This window comes from Notamacropus eugenii, chromosome 2 (assembly GCF_028372415.1).
Source record: "Notamacropus eugenii isolate mMacEug1 chromosome 2, mMacEug1.pri_v2, whole genome shotgun sequence".
Classification (NCBI taxonomy): Eukaryota; Metazoa; Chordata; class Mammalia; order Diprotodontia; family Macropodidae; genus Notamacropus; species Notamacropus eugenii.
In genome coordinates, this window is record NC_092873.1 from 129,896,998 (window position 1) to 129,912,684 (window position 15,687).

The following is a 15,687-nucleotide window of genomic DNA, read 5'->3' on the forward strand; positions in this document are numbered from 1 at the left end:
GTAGTTATTCTAGTAGTATATTCACTCATTGGCACTGGACAAGGTTCTCTCTACAGAGACTAATTTAATATTTAGAGATTAATCCTAAATCCCCTTTTCAGCCACTCTGTTTCAGTAACTGCAGAAGCATAAAGCAGTTACACAGGACTAAAGGCCAAATTGTACTTTCCTTTGTTTCATAGTTCACCATGTCCAAAGAATTCACCAAGTGACCACTCCACTGGTGATGAGTTTCTCTGTTCTAGGTTAGGTTGGTAGGCCTCCAAAAGCAGACACTAGGATTACCAGAATTAAAATTGAAGTTTTAACATTAACCTGACAAATTTTGATTATCATTAGTATAATTTTTAAGAATCCAGCATTAACCTTCATACTATGAAGAGGCATTAGAATATGGCATTTTGTCAGCAAAATTTAATTTGTATTAGGGATGTGGTCAAATAACTGTAGCTCACAAGAACTGAGACAAATTATATGTCCAGTACTATCTAGTGCTGGGTTTGTGAAAAATGCACATGTACGATCCTCAAGACCTGGGGAGTCGAAGGGAGCAGTTCCAAGTAGTTAAAGTCACATAGAGTGATAGAATAACATTATTCTTAAAGCAATAGTAAAAGAGAACACACAAAACCAGAAAAAATGAAAGTATATCACCCTTCACCCTGTGAAGCCAATTTGAAACTAATATGGCTAAACTTTTGATTATACATGGTAGTGACAAAAAAGGGAGAAGAGAGAATTAAAACCTACAGATAATGCAAAATCTTCATTTAGAGATTAGGCTAAAATTTCTTTCTCGCTAAGCCGTTTATCAGAGCTTCTACAAGTTTCTAAATTCAGGGTTTAAGCTTCACATTGCTAAGGAACTAAAGTTCTATATTTATTTCAATTATTTTATCTTTAAGTTAGGTTTTAAATTTTTCAAGAGAGACATGACTTCTTAAAAAAGAGAGAGAAAGGGGGGAGAGAGAGAGAGAGAGAGAAAGAGAGAGACAGACAGAGAGTTGGCCTGTTTCAAAGAAATCCTAAGTCTTAGAAGAGAGTGGTTAATAAGAAAATCCAGATTAATTTGAAATGCAGTGTCCTGAGAACAAAGTTACCTTTCTTTTTTGGAGGTCATTGCCTTGGGAGGGGGTGGGGGTGATGGGAAATGAAAAGATTTACACAAGGGGATGCCCAGTACTAATATCAGTAGCTTACTTTGCTTTAGAATTTATAAGCTTGCAATGTGTTGTCCTTGAAATAACCCTACAAGATAAAGAAGAAAAAAAGTGCCTATTATGTGCCGGGAACCACGCTAAGTGTTTTATAAATATTTCATTTGATCATCACAACAACCCTATCACCTCCTCCCTACCACTTCTTTTTACAGTGGAAGAAACACTCTCTTACTTCTATTTTACTGTTAAAGAAACTGAGGTAAAGTGACTTTTCCAGGGTTACACAGCTCTAGTAAGTGAGGCTGGATTTGAACTCATGTCTTCTTAATTCCAGATCCAGTACTCTACCACTGTGTTGCCTAGAATGCCTCTGGTATAATATTAATATATACATCTAAATAGTATAAATACGATTTCATCTTGTAACCGAGGAAACTGAGCCTCAGGAAAGTTAAGTGACTTGTCTGAGCCCATATAAACAGTAGCTCTGAAAGAAGAGATGAGAAGCAAGATCTTCTGACTTCTGATTTGCTTCAGGAGAAAATATTTTATCATTTGATTCCCCCAAATTCAGAAGGTCTTTTGTTGCAATACCTTTTCATGGAATACAATATCTTATATTTGTATTTTTATATTGTCTCTTCCCACTACAGGCATACCTCGAAGATATTGAAGATTCAGTTCCAAACCACTGCAATAAAGTGAATTTCACAATAAACTCAGTCACAAGAAGGTTTTGGTTTTCCCCAGTTCATCAAAAGTTATGTTTACATTATACTGTAGTCTATTAAGTGTGCAATATAGGTATTATGTCTAAAAAAACCCAATGCATATACCTTAATTTCAAAACATCTTATTGCATGATAGCCTTGAAAAAATGCTATCATCTGACTCTTCAGTAAGTTGTAATCTTTTTGTTGGTGGAGGATCTTGCCTCAGTGTTGATGGCTTACTGATCAGGGTGGTGGTTGCTAAAGGCTGGAGTGACTACAGCAATTTCTTAAAATAAGACAACAATGAAGTTTGCCACATTAACTGACTCTTTCATGAACGATCTCTGTAGGATGCAGCACTCTTTCTTAGCATTTAATTTAAAATAGAACTTCTTTCAAAACTGGAGTCAGTTTCTTCCACTGCTTTATCAACTAAGTTTATTTAGTATTCTTCAATGTTGTATTTCAAGAAATAGGGAGGAAAGAGCAGGAGAGAAACATGGGAACTGATGGCTAATGGAACAGTCAGAAGACATACAACATTTATTAAATTCACCCTCTTATATGGGTGCAGTTGGTGGCTCCCTAAAAACAATTACAATGGTAACATTGTAAGATCACTGATCACAAATCACCATAACAGATAAAATAATAATGAAAAATTTGAAATATTGTGAGAATTACCAAAATGTGACACAGAGACATGATGTGAGCACATGCTGTTGGAAAAATGGCGCCAACAGACTTACTTGATGCAGGATGTTACAAAATTTTAATTTAAAAAAAAAAGCACAAAATCTTCAAAGTACAATGAAACAAAATGCAATAAAGTGAGGTATGCCTGTTCTCTCTATAAGCCCAATACTCTTGTCCTGCAGAAAAACCAGAAATGTGACAGAGAGATAATTTCATCCTGATTTGACTAGAAGATTCATTCATTCATTCATCAATTCATCTAATCATTCACACATTCAAACACTAAATAGACACTTATTATGTGAATGGAGACAGCAGGAAAGGGATTCTGACACATGGAGTAGCAGATTCTGTATCAGCAAGGAATGATAGCACTATAAAGAGCTGGTTGCAGCAGCTGTGGTTTGAAAAAAAATTAAAGAGGGGAGGATGGAGGGCTAAGCAACTAATCAGTTGTGTTGTCTGAGATTTTTCAGAGAAATGAGAGATCCTGCCCCTTTACTCTGAATAAGTATGCAAGCTCATTAAAAGTAATTGACCCACCAGCTGCAAGGGATAGTTTTAAATGGATTCCCCACCTGTGTGTTGACAGCTCCCGAGCATCAAGGACATTAAGGGATACTTCTAAGTCCCTGAGGAGAAAGTAGACTTGGCTTTCTATGGCTACATCAGCTTGTGGTTTTGTGGGAGTGCTCATACCAGACACAAAGTTCATTTTACAGATTAAGTCCAGAAGTTCACTAAAACATTGTTATTGCTGGTAGGTGCTTTCTACATCTATGTCAATTACGCTTCTTTTACAACCAAGTTGTGAATCTTAGAGATGCCTTGGCCAATCTTGACACAGCTGAAAAATTCAGCTGGTGATAACCCAATTTGTGCTAAATCAGGCTGGTCCTTGGCTGACAGACCTACAATGCATCACTGAACCTGTATCTGAAGCCATTGCAGGCTAATAGCAATCACTCTGTTGCCTCAACAGTCTTCAAGGACAAAGGTTACCACCATGCCACAATGAACCATCAGTACAGTACTTTGAGGGTGAGATGATGGTTGATACTAACAAGAATGTGTATATGTGTATATATGCATGTATGTATGTATGTGTGTGTGTGTGTGTGTGTGTGTGTGTGTAATGCTTCACACTTTACAATGATTTTTTTTTAAGCAACAGTACTATGAAGTAAGCACTTAGAGAGACAGCTAGGCACACTGGATAGAGCACTGGATTTGAAATTAAGAAGTCCTGAATACAAAGCAACTTCAGACATTTACCAGCTATTGCAACCCTGGACAAGTCACTTAACCTCTATCAATCTGTTTCCTCTACTGTAAAATAAAGATAATAATAGCATCCCCTTCTTAGAGTTGTTGTGAGGATCACATGAGATCATATTTATAAAGTGCTTTGCAATTCTTAAGGCACTTTATAACAATGATGATGATGATGACGATGATGACAATGACATCTTTCCAGTACCTCAGGCTCACAACCTAGTAGTAATTCTGGATTCTTTACTATCTCTCATTCACAACATCCAACCTATTGCCAAGGTCTGTAAATTTCACATTTGCAACATCTCTTGAATAAGTCCCTTTCTGTCCTCTGACACAGCCACTACTCTAGTGCAGACCCTCATCACCTCATGCTTGGCTTACTGCATTAGATTGTTGGTGGGTCGACCTGCCTCCACTCTCCTCACTCTGATCCATTCTCAGTTCAGCCCCTAGTGATTTTCCTAAAATACAGGTCCAATATACCATCCCACCCCTCAACTCCTTTACTCAATAAACTCCAATGACTTCCTATTGTCTTCATGAGCAAATAGAAAATTTACTCTGTCTTTCAAAGTTCTTGATAACTTTTCCAGCCTTCTTACACCGTACTCCCAGACATGTGCCCTCGGATCCAGTGACACTGGCTACTATTCCACAAAGAAGACACTCCATCTTTCAACTCTGGTCATTCTCTCTGTCTCCCATATCTGGAATGATTTACCTTCTCAGCTCTGCCTACTGACCTTGGCTTCCTTTAAGTGCCAATTAAAATCCCATCTTCTACAGGAAACCTTCCCTAGCCCCTCTTAATTGTAGTGCTTTTCCTCTTTTAACTATTTTCTATTAAACATATACAGCTTGCTTTGCATATATTTGTTTGCACATTGTCTCTCCCATTTGATTGTAGCAATTTGATTGCAGGGACTGTCTTTTGTCTCTTTTTTGTATCCTTAGTCCTAAGCCCAGTACCTGACACATAATAGGTTCTTAATCAATGTTTATTGAATTGAAATGATGATGATGATTTATTCTTATTTTACATATAAGGAAACTTGACTGGAGTCACATGACTAGTGAATGCCAAAGGAAAGACTCCAAGATAACCAAATGCTGATAGAGAAGTAATGTTTATACACTTAGTCTTAGAAGCATCACAGTATAGTGGTAATGGCACTGATTTGGAATAGAAGACTTGTTTGCATAACCAAATTGATTCTAGAAATGCCACTTTTGCTCTCTTAGCTTCAGTATACTCAGCTGTAAAATGAATAGGTTGGATGTTTGGTAATCTCTCAGCTTTTCTCCAGGTCTGAATTCTGTGAACCATACATTGCTATAAAACTGCCTACTGGAACAGTTGGAAAAATCTCAGTTGTACACTGTTAACTACCTTGGGGAGAAGTGAATAACTGGAGTCAGAAAGCTCTTGATTCACGTTCTGCTTCTGATACTTCCCAGACATGTGACTTTGGGAAATCACAATCTCATTGTAGCTCAGTTTTCTCATAAATAATGTAGAGATAATAATATTATGGTCTTGTGAGCTGCTGTGAGGTTCATAAGAAATAGCTTTGCAGTTTTCTAGTAGAATATAAACTGTTTGAAAGAAGATACTATTTTGTCTTTGCATCTCCAAGTATTTGCACACAGTAAGACCTTAATATATGTACCCTAAACTCAACTGTTTATAAAGGGATCTTTTTTTTTAATGGCAAATCTATGGAGTTGTGAGTCACAAATGAATCAAATAATGATAAAAACTGTTTAAATGGTTCACATTTAAGACTGACAAAAAAGTACTATTGCCATTAAGTATTATTAAGTATTATCCTCCTCAGATGAGGAAACTCAGGGTCAGAGAAGTGATGAGACAAACTCAGTGAAACGCATAAGAAAAGAAATTGTTGGAACCAAAGACTGAAACTCAAATCATTTAACCCATTCTTTCTGTTCAATCACTGGGTGAGCACTCCAAAATCAGGCAGGAGTGGCAATGGAGAGAAATTATCATTTCCCTCTCTTATTAATGGCCAATTATTAAAATTGGGGACACCCCAGCTTTTTTTCCTGTCCTATTTTCTCATTCAATCTCTCAAGGATTGGGCTGATTGCATATAGGATTAACATTCTCCTCATTCTGGGTATTGCTACTCTACTCAACTAGATCAGACTTCTAATCTAAGGTGAAACTCCCTTCTGCTCAGGCTTGGTTGGGGGATAAATACTTTGTTCAGATTGACCTAGGCTAGGAATACTTTAGATGTCTGACATAATCAAAGTTTGTTTGAATACATTCAACCTCTCATTGTAATATTCACTCTCATTAATTATTAATCAGATTTTGGTTGCTATCCTTAGGAGCACCCCTTTTCTAATAGGTATGTAAACTGTGAGCCCACAGCCATGATTATTTTTGGTTTAAGAGAGAGATGACTAAATGACCATCCTTTTATTAATAAAAATGCTAGAATTATTAATAAAATGATTAAATTACCCAGAAATTATCTCTTGAACTTTTTAAATGTCACACAACTAAACAGAATTATAGACATAAGATATCCTGGTCCTTGAAAAGACTCTCCAACATGTGCTTAGAGAGTTAATCTAGTTAATGCTGGTGATCATCCCATAAGACCAACCACCTATTTCCTCTTTTCATAAGTACTCAGTGGCCAATGGAAAGAATAACTGAAATTTATATGGCACCTTATTGTTCGCCAACTGCTTGATATAAATTAGCTCATTTAAAACCTCTCAATATCCTATTAGGAAAGTCTAGCTTAGTATTATTAGACTCATTTTACTGATGAAAATATTGAGGCCTAAAGAGAAAAAAAGGGTCTTAACCTAGGCAGTCTCAGAAAAATGAGATTTCAGTATATCTTCCTAACTCCAGCACTCATTTATGACTTATTTGCAAATGACATAATTGTAAAGCATCGAGTGCAGTGTCTGGTACATAGTAAACATTATGTAAATATTAGTTATTGTTATGATTTCATATTGCTTCTCGAGGCAACTAAAAAGGCAAAATCCAAAGATCTAGATAATTAGTGTACCAAGAATCTAGAGGATTGTGAAAGGGATGAGATATTTAAATTGTGTTCCTCCTTTGTTTTCTGAGAAGACCATGATATCAGAGAAAGGATGACATGACTTGCACTTGACTTTGTTTTAAGTGAGGGAGGGCTATGCAAGGTCACCAGCCTCACTTTCTCCTCCTGAGCCAACTGGATCTATTGACCAGATATTCATCAAGATGACTAGAGACAGCCCAGGATACAATGGGAGATCTTGGCCTTTTAGGCTAAGGCCTTTTTAGGTACTCACCAAAAGTGAGGTGATGCCCATTCAGTGAACAGGCCTCTTTAAGAAGTAGTCAGGGAATGGCTCTTTTAAACAGAAAAGAAAAATAAATAAATAAATCTTGCTGGGAGGGGCAGGACCCTCAGAGTTGTTGGTTGAAAGAGAAACAATTACTACTGACATTTACTCTAAGCCAGGAGGGTTCAAAAAACAGCCAAAGAATGGAGTTTGGGCAGGGACCCACTGTTGTTCAATGTTTGGGCTTCAGAGTGAACTGGGTATAAGGTTTTAAGAAAGAAAGAAAGAAAGAAAGGAAGAAAGAAAGAAAGAAAGAAAGAAAGAAAGAAAGAAAGAAAGGAAGGAAGGAAGGAAGGAAGGAAGGAAGAAACGAAGAAAGAAAGAAAGAAAGAAAGAAAGAAAGAAAGAAAGAAAGAAAGGAAGGAAGAAAGGAAGAAAGGAAGAAAGGAAGAAAGAAAGAAAGGAAGAAAGAAAGAAAGAAAGAAAGGAAGGAAGAAAAAAAGAGAAAGGGGAGGGAGAGGGAGGAAGGGAGGGGGAGAGAGAGAGAGACAGGGAGAGGGACAGAGAGAAAGAGACAGACAGAGAGGTTGGTGTTGAAAATGCAATTTTTGTCAGATCTTTGAATTCATCAGTTACTTTTCTGTGTTTATTTAGAACTCCAGAAGCTTAAAAAAAAGTTATATATGATAGTCACAAAATAAATGACCTTAGAGATCACCAAGCCCAACCCTTTCATTTCAAAGATGAAGAAGATGAGATCCAGAAAGTTTGAACACACTTGCCTAAGATCATCCATCTAGAAGCAGCACAAAGATCCAGGGTTATTGATATCTAAGGCACTTCTCTCAAAATAAAAATGGTTCTTCATGACAGATTCAGGATCTAATTTCTAATTCTTTATATGAGCTATGGATTGGTGAAATCATATTCATTCAATTTTGAGGCTCCATACTACTCCAAGTGGAATTAAATTTAGAGCTCTATCTTGTGCCTGTTAAAAGAAAAAGCATTTTTTCATTGCCCTAACACTGTAAGAACCCAGTATGCACATGGCTTTGTGCTAGGTTCTGGGAAACTGTGCTTCTTGTCCAGACAACTGTAGTAGCATCCTGATTGGTCTCCCTGCTTCCTTCCACTCTCTTCCTCATCTCAACCACAAGTCAGCCAAAATAAGCTTCCCACAGCATGGGTCTAGCTGTGTTATTTCCTTGTTTAAAAGTCTGTAGTAATTCTCTGTTTCCTTTAAGACAATATACATGTCAGCATCTAAAAATTTGTTGTTCTTGTTGTTTTTCAGTCATATCTGATTCTTTGTGAATGCATTTGGGATTTTCTTGGTAAAGATACTGGAGTGGTTTGCCCTTTCCTTCTCCTGCTCATTTTATAGATGAGGAAACTGAGGTGAATAAGGTTAAGTGACTTGCCCAAGGGCACAAAGCTAAAAAGCATCTGAAGTCAGATTTGAACTCAGGAAAATGAGTCTTTCTGACTTCAGACTTGGCACTTTATCTACTGTGCCAATTAGCTGCCCTGGTAATAATGATAATAGTGAAGTTCTTTAATAGTGAATAATTTAATATTTAATAGTGAATAATAGTGAAGTTATTTAGTGCTTATTATGTGCCTTATATAATGCTTAGTATTTTACAATTTTGGGAGGTAGATGCCACTGGTATCCATATTTTACAGATGACGAAATTGAGGCAAACTGAGGGTAAGTGACTTGCCTAGGGTCACCACAGCTAGTACTTATCTGAGGTCAAATTTAAACTCAGATATCCTTGACTCCAGGCCCAGTCCTTTATTCACTATTCTACCCAGCTGCCCTGGTATGGAATGGCATGGCATGGTTTAACTACTCTGGACTTTACCACAGAATCTCCATCCTGGAAGATCACTTCAACCTTGGAACTCACAGCATATCAGTACCCTCTGTCCCTGGGGTCCCTCCCCTCTGATTTAGAGGGTTTCTCCCTGAACCTCCATTTAAAGGGGGGGACCTCACCCAGGGCAGCCAACTCTTCATTTCCCAACAAGTTGTACCCCTCTGGATTTCTTCATCATGCCCCTGAGCAGGGTACCTTTTTATTCCTCCTTCCCTCTTCAACTTTCTTTTATATGTGGTCTTCTCTATTAGAATGGAAGCTCCTTGGGGGCAGGGATAATCTTTTTGCTTGTATTTTGTATATTGTGGTGGGTGCCAGCACCCACCACAGTGCCTGACTCATAGTAAGTGCTTAATAAATGCTTGTTGATTTACTAGCACAGCAAAATAAAATGTTATAATTCAATGTAAGCTTGGGAGCTCTCAGCAAGTGATATTGAAAGTAGCTAGAATGGAAGTGTATGTCATTATCAAGAAGAGTAAGTCAGATTGACAATATATAAGGCAACTGGTACCTTTTTTGAATCCACAGATGTCAAGATTTTTAAGTGTAATATTAGAAATATAATATGTAATATTACAAATATAATATGAATGCTGATATACATCATTTGGGCAGCTAGGTGATGCAGTTGATAGAATGCCAGCCCTGGAGTCAGAAAGACTCCAGTAAGAGTTCAAATCTGAACTCAGATATTTACTAGCTGTGTGACCTTGGACAAATCACTTAATTCTATTTGCTTGTGTTTCTTCATCTGTAAAATAAGCTGGAGAAGGAAATGACAAATTACTCCAGTATCTTTGCCAAGAAAACCCCAAATGGGGTCATGGAGAGTTGGCCACAACAGCTATAACTCAACAACAACAAAAATGCACCATTTTGTGGAGGAAAAAGTACCTGCACTTGAGACTCAGCTTTATCCCTTCCTAGTTCTATGAGCTTGGCCTTCTCTGAAATTCAGTTTACTAATCTAAAAAGTGGGGGTATGGTAGGGCCTAGTTGGATCAATTTATGTTAAATGGCTCTGCTGTACAATTTCTCTGGATGAAAATAAATAGTTGATATTCAAGACTTGGAATAAAAATTTAACAACTTTTTTGGATAACCACAGCTGCCTGGTTAAGTTGTCCAGGCCCTGGCCCATTCTTGGGCACCACTGATGTACAAACCTTCCTTTTTCCAAAGCTCATCAGATTCTTAGTCTTCTTGGTATCTGTCTTTCTTTTGGGTCTGCCAGCCAAATAGAATGGTCTTTGATTCCAAGGATTCCAGGATTTCTTGGCAGTTTTATTCACTATCATAAGAACTTCAGCTATCAAATACTGGGTGGGTCATCAGGAGAACTGATTTGAAGGATAGGAGTCACTGTTTTTCTCAGATGAAAGGCCCTGGCTAAGGGTGCATCTTTAGGGTGATTGTTATATGCTATATACATATGACTCTGCCTGCTACTTTGCTACTACAACACAGAGCATTTATTAAGTGTTTACTATGTGCTGGGCACTATATATTATCCCATTTGATCCTCCCAATGACCCAGCAGGTAGGTATATTTATTATCACGAGTTTATTGTTGAATAAAATGTGACAGAGGTTAAATGACTTGCTCAGGTTCACACATCTAGAAAGTATCTGAAAGCAAATTTGAATGTTCTTCCTGGGTTTCAGGTCTGGTACTCTACCTAGTTATCCCACTCCCTTGATTTGTAAGAAAAACAAAACATCTCAGAAGACAGACAAGTAATACATAAATGTTTTTGAACTTGAATGTTTTTGATGTCTGGGTTATTGATCTTGGTAACCTACACAAAGAATTATTCTGCCCAAAGTGAATGACCATAAAGTGATGATCATCCTAATTACAAGTCTGAGTAGAGTCTCAGTTTGCAAGGATATGCTACTTGTCCTTTCTTCCTAGAAGTGTTTTGGTATAGTTAAACTAAGATCTTAGCTCATACATTTAGAATTAGAAGGTCCCTCCTTCTGCCTTCTGCTCCCCTCCATAGATGGAACAGCAAGGAGACCAGTGTCTTTGGAGTGAAGAGTGTATGTTGCAGAATAAGACTACAAAAGCGTGTATGTATGGGGTGGGGAGAGAGAGACTTTGCTTGTCTTTGAATACTAAGCAGAAGATTTTGTATTTGATCTTTGAGGTGAGATGGAACCATAGGACTTTACTGAGTAGAGGGGTAACAGGGTTGAAATTGTGCTTTAGGAAAATCACTCTGGCAGCTGATGGATTGTAGTAGGGAGAGACTTGAGGCAGGCAGACCTGCCAGCAAGTTAATAAAAGGGAATTTCAAAGGGTATAGTGGAAGAGGTATGCAGTGACTAGGGTCAGTAAGAGGCTGAAATAAGTAGGGGTTTTTCTCAATTCTTTGATAAAGGGATGATAGTTTTCAGGAAAATAAGTGCTGCTGTATGTCAAAACTGCAAAGGTGGCTGAGAGCAGCCGTAGAAAAATGAATCTTCCCTGATCTGAGGAGTTCCTTGAATCAGGTTTCGCTGTGGCCCATGGAAGTGGAGCAGGTAAAAGACAAGTGGCTAGGAGGAGCAACTGCTAATTGCTGTTTCCTTTAATTAGTGAGTCTAGAAATGTTCACCTTTCTAAAAAGGCACCTAATATTTCTTTCTGAATTTGAGCAGGAACAGAATAATATATTAAGGAAACATAAGGTGAGAATTGTTTCAATATTGGTTATGTAGTGACATCATAAATTTTATATTAATTTTCATAAGTAGGGTCCATCAAGAAGCATTTATTAAGTTCCCACTGTGTGCTAGGAACTGTGCTAAGCATTGGACATACAAAGAAAAAAGGAATCATTCTTTAGGATAAAATTTATATCAAGGGAAGTGCTAAGAAAAGAAAGTGGTAAACATGAATGTATGGCCCTTCTTCCTTCCCTCCCTCCCTCCCTCCTTCCTTTCTGTCCTTTGTTCCTTCATTCCCCTGCCCTTCACCTTTGCTTTTAAATATTAGGCTGTGTCACAAAGTTAATTGAAAAGTCACATGGTTGTGCTGTTATTTGATGGATACACAAGGGGAAAAAATGCCTGGTCCTGATCTCAGCTGGAGCCAAAGCAAACACAACGAGTTCATTTTTATTTGAAGTTCAAAGCATTTCAGAGCCTCTTTGCTCCTTTCAACTGTTACCTGCATCATTCTCTTTTACAAGGTTTGAAACTCCCCACTGCAGGATTCTCTTTAGTTTAGAACATTCCAACAAGGGTTAGAGAAGGTAAAAAGGCTGTCAGAAAAATCCCTGACCTGGAAAATTGTGACAAGCATGAAATCGAGCAAATTAACTAGGGAAATAGAAGCCACCTTCCCTTGAGGGAGGGGGGAAAACTTGCTGAGCGTTGAGTCACAGGATCTGAATTCAAAACTAGTCTCTGCCATTTTTCTGTACTCCCATAGGCCTGGGGAAATTCACTTAACTTCTCTGACCCTCAGTTTTCTTATCAGTAAAAAGAGGGATTTACATTAGATGGTCCCTTCCAACTCTAATCTATGAGTTTAAGGTTTATAGAAAAGACTAGGGTAAAACATAAGTGAAATATTTTCCTGATCACAGATGGACAGATTTTGATCATTAAGACTCTAGTGGAGTTCTCTTTAGGATTAGAAAGATAGACCATCCTTTTCTCAAATAAATATTTGTTTGTGAACTGCTATACCTGAAATAAAATAAGGGACAAGATCTCACTAAGACTTAATACTGGGGCAGCTAGGTGGTACAGTAGATAGAGAGCCGGCCCTGGAGGAGGACCAGAAGTCAAATCCAGCCTCAGACACTTACAAGGTATTTGACCCTGGACAAGTCACTTTACCCTGATTGCCTAAAAACAAAAAACAAAACCAACCAAAAAATTTAATGCTATGAAACTGTAAGATATTTTTGTGTATACATACATACACATGTACATATGACATGCATACACACATACACAGAAGTATGAATAAATATATGTTTATGCATACATGTATGGATGGATATGTACATACATAGTATGTGTAATATGGTTTTATTTACATGTAAATATATCTAAGTGGGCGTATATATACTCTCACATATACATATGTACATGCATGATAAAAACAGCTCTGAGTTGTAAAAAAAAACAAAACAAAAAAGAAAAGCCTTGTTTTATGGCATCAAGACTGGGATGGGGATTGTACTTGTGATTTCATCAGCATGGGGAACTCCCAGGCAAAGTCATTCCCTCTACTAATATATGTCAACACCTTGTCTGCAAAATTCTTTGTTTTAGAGGGCTGTCTGAGCACCCTGATGGGTTAAGATGGTTAAGAGGTTAAATGACTTGCCCAGGGCAACACAGCCAGTATGTATCAGAGTCAGGCTGTGAATCCAGGTTTTCCTGACTTTGAGGCTATTATCTATTCACTCTGTTAGTGTGCCATAGTGGCATTAAAATGCCATTTTAAAAGTCACTTTCAGGTAATGAATGACTTATGCTCTGCTGTCCTGAAAAAGCTTTTCTCTTGCAGAGAGTAATTTCATCCTGTCACTATTATATATATGACAATGTCTGTTTCAACACTAGATTCAACTTTTCCTATTGTGTTCTGGTGGTAGCTAGCAAAAGATTGTGTGATAAAATGAGTTTTATCAGGGCAACCTCTAGACAAAGAGTTCTTAATATGGGATTGATGAACATAATTTTTCTTTTTGGATAACTATATTTAAATGTAATTGGTTTTCTTTGTAATCATATGCATTTTATTATATGGGTTTGACCAGACTGCCAAATGGGTCCATCACAGACACACAAAAAAGGATGAGAATCCCAGCTCTAGACAAAAGTTCCTGTACTATTTTCATCATGGGGTGTTCTTCTCTGGACATCAAAAGGAGAGAGGTAAAAGGTCCTTTTCCAAAAATAGAATCCTTGGGTCTCAACTTGGTTCTGGATCAGAGCTATTCTCATAGCAGACTCCTAAGCAACCTGGTGGCTTCTTATCAGTATCTTATCAAGTTGATTTCCTCCAACTCCTTTCCATTTGCCTGGAAAAATTTTCCTAAGGTCTTTCAAGCCCTTTCTTTCTGACTTTCTAGCCTCTGGTCAGTTTACATATATTTTTTTCCTGGCTATTCTGCCATCTTCATCAATCATTCTATCCTTTCTCTTTCTCCAGTTTCTCCACATTCTTTTACCTAATGTTTTATTTAAAACAGCCTCCTCCTCTTTGCTCTTCATATCTCTAACTCTTCCAGAGTAAAGAACAAATATCTCCCTCCAACATCAGGTCACTTAACCCTTAGAGATGGAGCTCACTTCTGCCTGGTATACATCTATTAGAATCATTCTCTATTAGGTAACCTTATTAGCATACATATTATCATGCCTTAAAAATTTTTTTACATCCTTTTTATATTCTAACACTGGTTACTATTTAAGCACATATATTTTGGGAAGGGGTGGTATGCCCAGTGCCCTCTACAGAAGAATATTTTGTTCACTCACCCCTTAATAAAAATTTATTAAGTGCCAGGCACTGTGCTGAGTGCTAGGGACATGAAAAAAAGCAAAAGACAGTCCTTGCTTTTTAATTATCTCATGTGAATTTCCCACCAAACAAGCTACCAGCAGAGGAATTGTGAATGTGGTTTCTAAGATGATAAAACCAAATTCCTGCTTGTTGTTCAAATATTGTACAGAATATTTGCCCAACTGTGCAGAAGAGGAAAAAAAAAAAAGAATTGACACTTACTGGCTTCTTTAGATGCCAGCTTAACCCTTTTAAAAAGTATGTGTTACACATGGTAGAATAAGTCTGTTTGTGTGCAGGAGAGGATGGTTCTCTACCTGCATAAAGTAATCCTTGTCCCATCTGGCTATGAAAAAAAAATCAGGCTTTGCAAGTCATTATGGTAAAGGAATGAATTGAGAACTTAGTGTGGAGAAACTGATTATGAATATCATTTTTTATGCACTGCGTTAGGTGCCAGGTATGTAAGACAAAATCAAAACAATTCCTGCCCTCAAGGAATGTAAGTTTCACAAAATAATAGAATATTTTCAAGCAAAAAGTGTCGCTATAGAATTATCAGAAAGGGCAAAGTGCATGTTGGTCAAGTAGACCTGATTCCCAGAAGAATAATGAAACAGGGTTCCAACCAAGGGCTGACATGGATGGCTACTCGCTTTCATTGATTTGCAGAGAATTCAGAAAAAGGGCTCTTTATTTCTTCTAAATAACACTCTCTATGAGCAGCTGTGTCTCTTTCCTGTTCTCTTTGCCTGGGCTGTTCACCTTTGTGAACTGCTCTTTGAATGACTGTGTTCCATTCTCTTCCTGCAGCCTGTAACAGAGCTCTGTCTTCAAAGAGGGTCTTCCTCCCTTCCCCTCCCCATTCTGGCCTTTGGGTCTCTCCCCATTGTGTTATTTTCACTCTAGGCTCCAAAATAAAATTTTATCAAAATCCATTCAGCAAGAGAGGCAGTGGTGTGCGTGCACATACACAAATACAGACATATATATCACATACATATCAATACAGGTAGACATAGAGATACATCTCTTTCTCTCTTTCCAAACACGTGTGTACACACACACACACACACACACACAGACACACACACAGACACACAGACGTACACACA

General features: G+C 37.7%; 1 protein-coding gene across 1 annotated transcript in view; it reads right to left on the reverse strand.

The window, feature by feature from the left end:
- The window catches only part of EYS (eyes shut homolog), a 435,270-nt gene that overhangs the window by 334,440 nt on the left and 85,143 nt on the right, over window positions 1-15,687 (reverse strand). The window lies entirely within an intron of this gene.